The following is a 6310-nucleotide window of genomic DNA, read 5'->3' as shown; positions in this document are numbered from 1 at the left end:
AATTCACTTACTAAATGAAAATTTCAATAAAGCCTCCTAGATGATCTTAGTCTTTTTTCCACCTAGCACAATTCCTGACACATAGTAATTGATAACTGGTTAATAGCCTGTCCCACATCCAAAAGAGATGAATTTTAGTTTCCTTTCTTTAGGGATTAAACAAGTAAAATGGCTCAGAAAGTTTATATAATCTGTTCCAAAGTCAAACATTCACTATTCAACATAGATTTGAATGGCATAAATTTTGTTTGGTTTTGTTTTTCATTATGTCCAGGTTAGGGAGAAAATGAGGCACTAGCCTTAACTCTCACCAAGATAAGATTGTTTTAGAGAGATAAGCTAAAGCACTTAACGGTATCTGGTAACAATTAGAGAGAAAAAAAAAATGAAGCAAGGTAGATAGTTCTAAGAACCACAAGACTTAGAATATGTGAGTAACCATAGCATGGTGGGCTATAGTTAGTGAAATCTACCTGGAAGCAGTAGGAGTTTAATACACTGTGATAGTATTGAGTAAAGATTGGTTTGAAATAGCTAGTCCAGGTTCACTACTTCAGGGCATAATTAGGGATTCCAGAGAAGAACACTTAAGTCTGAACTGTAGATGAAGGAGCCTTCTATATACCTGGATTGGATAAAGAGAATTTAAAATATCAGGCTATAAAGGATCCAAGGAAAAGGAAAGCTGGTGGAGTTGTGTTTCTCTCTGAGACTGGATCAGTTAATCTTAAAGGAAATGAGACACAATAACCTGGAGGGGAGTTGTAAATTATTTGTTTGGAAAATAATAGTCATCAACATCCAGCTATTGACTCCTCAAAATTTACGTTGGAACCATGGACAAGGAGTTAGGGTCCAGCAGAGATCCTTAAACATATAGTTTAACTCTCATTGCTTATTGAGGCCTAAACTGAAATACAAAAAAGGGATGTGGCATACTCATGCCAACAAGTTAGAAAATAGTACAACGAGATGAAGGAGACAATATTTTGCTTCAATTTCCAAATAGTCCAGTATTTTAAAGAATATCTTCTGTTGACATAATTATTAATTTTTGAAAATATGAACATGACTTTTGTAGACATATGAGTCACGGTTTCTATTTTCCATAGAAGTAACTGAAAATAGGGAAAATGCTTTCAAGTTGTTCAGGAATATAGATTATAGTTTTGAGTCATGCATTAAACAGTTTTTATATTTTAAAATGCAAATTAATTTCTAGGTATTTTTCAAATATTCCCTCTCTTTCTAATTGCCTAGACTGAGTGCATTTTCAAGATTAAAATTTTTAAATAATTTTCAATTTGCCTGAAATAGTCAAGTAAAGAATCTGCATTTTAAAAGCTTTTGCTTATTTTCTTGATAATTCATAATCATTTCATTGATTTTCCACTTTTAGTCTGCAAACACACTTACCAAAATGGCATTTTCATTGTCTTTTTCAAATATGATTTGACCTGCTATCTGATAAAGAATCTCAGAGGTAGGATTTTAGACAAATCGTAAGGGAAAAAACGCTGAGAAAATATAAGTTAATTGATCAATTCATGCAGTAAGTCAAGTATTAAATAAAGAATAATTTGTGATTGAATATATGACTTACAGTGTTTCCCACCAAATCAAAAGAATATAATTTAAGGGAGAAGTTAGAATAGAGCCCTGCATTCTTTTAAATTATTGGGAAATATTTTAAAAGCCTAAAATGTATTTTTTAGTTGAATGAGATGGCTTATTTGACTACTACAAATATCCTCTCTTCACTCTTTAGTTGTTACATATTTAAATGTCATCTTGTGGCCATTGATGATGACTCTCATACACTAGATAGATTTGCAGTTTTTCTCTTCCAAACCCTACTTTATGTACACAGATTCGAATGGCAATTTCACTGAAAATGAAAAATAAGGAGAGGAGCGTTACAGATTTGAAAATAAATTGTGAATATATTGGGTCTGAAGTTTGGAGTAAATGAAATAAAATATTTTAAATACTAAGGTCTTGTGTTTTGTATAGTTGAAGTAGAGAATTTTGGTGTGATTTAGTGGAATGATTAATTCTTAGTAGTTCTCCCTAGTCTGTGCTTCTTGAACTTCTGCCAGTAGAAAGGTATTGGTTTGTTCAATGGTATAATAGTTATGAGCATATTATTAGAGCTGGTCTTACATTACTTTACAATAGGGACTAAGAGGAGAAGGAGATAATAGGAATTGAAGAGAGAAAAGCCAGCCTGAGATACAGGAACTGAGATACCAGCCTGAGAAACATGTGATACAGGAAGAGAAAGAAGCAAACATTTTCAGGATGATTGATTATTAGGAAGAGTTGGACAGCTTGAACACATAGATTAGAAAGAAGCCAATTTATGCAAGTGAGTAAGACACTGTATGAGACAAAAATTCAAGTGAAACATACTATTACCCTCAAATGCCTTACTGAATGTAGAAAATAAATACTTCTAAAGTTTGAGATGATACCTTTTGAAAAAAATAGAGGTAATTATACTTTATTTGTTATCTTTTTGTTTGACTATAAAATATAATATTCTATCTGTAAATTAAGCACATTTGTAAATTAATCATATTTGTAAATTAGGTACGACAGATATAAAGCTGATTTTGGCCATGTATATAAACCTCATGATTCCGAATTGGTTAATTTTTTCTACTTATCACATTTCCACCTAGGATAGATGGAAGGAACTTTCTCACATATAACATTATCCACAGATAAGTGCTTTTTTATTTTCTCTCAAGTTTTCATTTTTGTGTCTATTTTCTCAATAACAAATAGAATAGGAAAGGGATGACTGATTTTTTTCTACAGTACCATTACTTGAATTCTACCAGGGCATATTATCCAGTTATGTTTGATAATACATGCTAATAGAATGGTTGCATAAATATGCTGTATTCTACAGTGTGAGTTTTTAAATCAGGTATCAAAGTTGTTTACCAGGAATCAATATTTTTCAGAAAGGGACAAAAAGAATGCAAGGAAAACCTTTCAAAATCAAAATCTTTTTCTTCATGTTTTGAATGCTTTCCATTTTAAAATGCCCATGACAAGGAATAATATACATCACTGTATTTACATATTTATAAAGATTAATAACTATTTAATTTCAGGTGGCTACAAACTGCTCTGAGTCATGGAAAATAGGAATAATGTCACAGAATTTATTCTCTTAGGACTTTCTCAGAAAAAGGAAATTGAAATTCTCTTTTTTTATGGTTCTTATTTTGTTACATTGCAATTCTGATCAGAAACCTACTTGTCATGATTTTTATCACCTCCAGTCAACTTATGAAGCAGCCCATGTATTTCTCTGAGTCACTTCTTCCTCGCAGACCTTTGTTACACTTCCACTGTGACCCCCAAGTTGATCGCTGACTTGCTGGCAGCAAAGAAGACCATTTCCTACCATGGTTGCATGACACAGCTCTTCACCATGTACTTCTTTGGGGGGATCGAGGTCTTCATCCTCACGGGGATGGCCTATGATCGCTATCTGGCCATCTATAAGCCTCTGCACTGCAGTCTGATCATGACCAGGCAGAAGTGCGCTGCCATGATCGCTGCTTCCTGCGCTGGGGGTTCCTGTGTTCCTTTGGTCGGTTTCTCCTGGCCATCTTTCTACCGTACTGTGGTCCCAACGAAATAGATCATTACTTCTGCGATGGGTATCCGTTGCTGAAACTGGCCTGCACTGACACCACCAGAATCGTTCTCCTTGTCATCGCAAATTAGGGCCTCATGGCCCTGATGACTTTTGTGGTCTTGTTGATATCCTACTCTATCCTACTCCACTTGCAGTTCCCACATCACTGTGGTGGTCCTCTTTTTTGCACCTTTATTCTACATTTACTTTTGACCAGCAACTATTTTACTAGAAGACAAAGTGTTCACTCTTTTATATACAATCATTGCTCCCATGCTCAATCCTCTAATCTACTCAGTGAGAAACTTGGAGATGAATAATGCCATAAAGAAACTCTGGTGCCATATCGCAGTAAGAAAGGAAATGAACTAAAAGATACCTCTGATTTTCACCACTGAACTTGTTGAATATATTAATTTTCTACACTGAAGACTTTAAAATGTATAACACTTGCCTTATATGCTTTTTTTTGTTTCATTTTGTTTTAGCAATGTATAGATTTAATTATGAGCAAAAGCTTACAACTCCCCGGATTTATCCAGACTCTCTGCTGTGCTCTTTACTAGTTTTCTTATTTATATCTCCTCTTCCCCTCTGATCTTTTGGCTGTATAGTCAATTTAGATATTTTGCAGTAGACTATCAAAGGCATCATGTAATACAAATAAACACTGAGAAACCATAGAGCCCATTCTTGTATGTGACTTTATTCGATAAAGCCAATTCCAGGTAGCAATGATTTGGAAGATAATTCCAACACTTTACTTGCATCATTTACAGAATATTCTAAAAGACCAAATTTTGGACCTGCAATTATATTTCTTAAAAATATAACTTTCTACTCTGATAACTGTGTAGCCAGCGGCCATCTGGAGCTTCTCATATGTCCAACACCAGTACTCTTACCTAAGCCCCACATCAATCTCTTGTTTTGTTCAAAGGAACTGTCTCTCCCAACTTTGTCCATGTAAACGTGAACTGTAACTCTGGCTGATTCTAGCACCTGATAGTGTATATTTGTTATGGGCATGTGTTCTGGACCCAGAATTGCTTACTAACTGTGAAGACTGGGACATATGCTCAACAAACAGATGCTCAACAAGCCATCCATCAAGTGATAATAATAGCCCAACACACAGTCTTGTGAGGATATGTGCAGGACTGAAACACTGCTTGGTCACACAGTAAGTGCTCAATACGTATGAGCTATTTTATTGCCCAGTCTCCTGTTATGCATCAGAAATGTAACCATTCTGATAATAACTTTCCTTTGGAGAAGTGGGGGTGTGAGAATGGGACTCATATTAATGTCATGTTCCGACTAGATTTCCCTGGTGACTCAGACAGTAAAGAATCCACTTGCAATGTGGAGGATCTGGGTTCAATCCTTGGGTTGGAAAGATCCCTTGGAGGAGCTCATGACAATCTGTTCCAATATTCTTGCCTGGAGAATCCGCATGGAGAGAGGTACCCGGCAGGCTACAGTCTAGGGGGTCACAAAGAGTAGGACATGACTGAGTGACTAAGCACAGCACGGTGTGCAAAGGGCACCTATTACTGATGAAATTATTTTTTTTTTCTTAGAATGGGCAAGTAGAGAATACCACTTAAAGTCAATGATCACATCTTTGGCACTGTTCAAGTTAATAGCAGTTTTTCCAGTAGGAATTGAAAGTCATCCTGGAGCACTTTTGCCCAATGTCAGAAATAACTAGGAGCAAGATCAGGCCTCTAGATAACTGATTAGGAATGGGTAGAATCTCAAAAGTCTTTAAAAAAACTTTGTAGATATGATGTACTTGCATGAGAATTTGTTTTCAAGCTGTAGAGAGAGCCAGGTTAGATAAAAATGAGTTGCCAATGTTGAGAATTCTTAAAATGGGTTCATAATGTAAAAAAGAAAAATAGCATAGTTCTATGACTCAGTTGAAAATGCCCAACAAATAAACCTAAAAACATTATGTGCTAGAAATTCTTATAGAAAATCCTAACATATTTGCTTGTTGTTCTTTTAAATCTAGTTCTTAACAGCTATTGAAAACTCCTGGATAGGGTATGCACAGTATACATGTCAGAGAACACAACAGAGCAGGAAAGTGAAAGATCACTTTCTGGTGTGAAATAAGCAGGGTCTTTAATAAGAAGACCAGCCAACCCTCAAAGTTTCCTCAAAGTTTCAGAAGCCCTATCCTCCAACCAATGAGACTTGTATTATTATTAAGAAATAAAACTTCAAAAATTAACACAAATGTTTCTGTTTTATTTTTATTCTTGGAATAAAAGTTGTGAATGTGGATTATTAAAATACCTGGAGTCTGCAGCAACATGGATGGACCAATACATTATCTTACTAAGTAAAGTAAGACATAGAGAGAAAAACAAATATATGCAATCACTTACATGTGTTTTTGTTTTTTAAAGATACATAAATGAACTTATTTACAAAACAGAAAAAGACTCACAGACACAGAAAACAAACTTATGGTTACCAAAAGGAAAAGGGGAGGGGAGGGATAAATTGAGAGTTTGGGATTAACAGATACAGACTACCAAATATAAAATAGATAAAAACAATGATTATTGTATAGCACAGGAAACTATACTCAATAACTTGTAATAACCTATAATGAAAAGTAATCTGAGATGAAAAATA

General features: G+C 34.8%; 1 pseudogene; it reads left to right on the top strand.

The window, feature by feature from the left end:
• The first annotated feature begins 3148 nt into the window (after window positions 1-3148).
• Window positions 3149-4030, top strand: LOC120861649 (annotated as a pseudogene).
• The last annotated feature ends 2280 nt before the right edge of the window (window positions 4031-6310 follow it).

This window comes from Oryx dammah, unplaced genomic scaffold (genome assembly GCF_014754425.2).
Source record: "Oryx dammah isolate SB20612 unplaced genomic scaffold, SCBI_Odam_1.1 HiC_scaffold_3, whole genome shotgun sequence".
Classification (NCBI taxonomy): Eukaryota; Metazoa; Chordata; class Mammalia; order Artiodactyla; family Bovidae; genus Oryx; species Oryx dammah.
The sequence above is the reverse complement of the archived record's forward strand: the minus strand, read 5'-3'. Positions and strand labels throughout refer to the sequence as shown.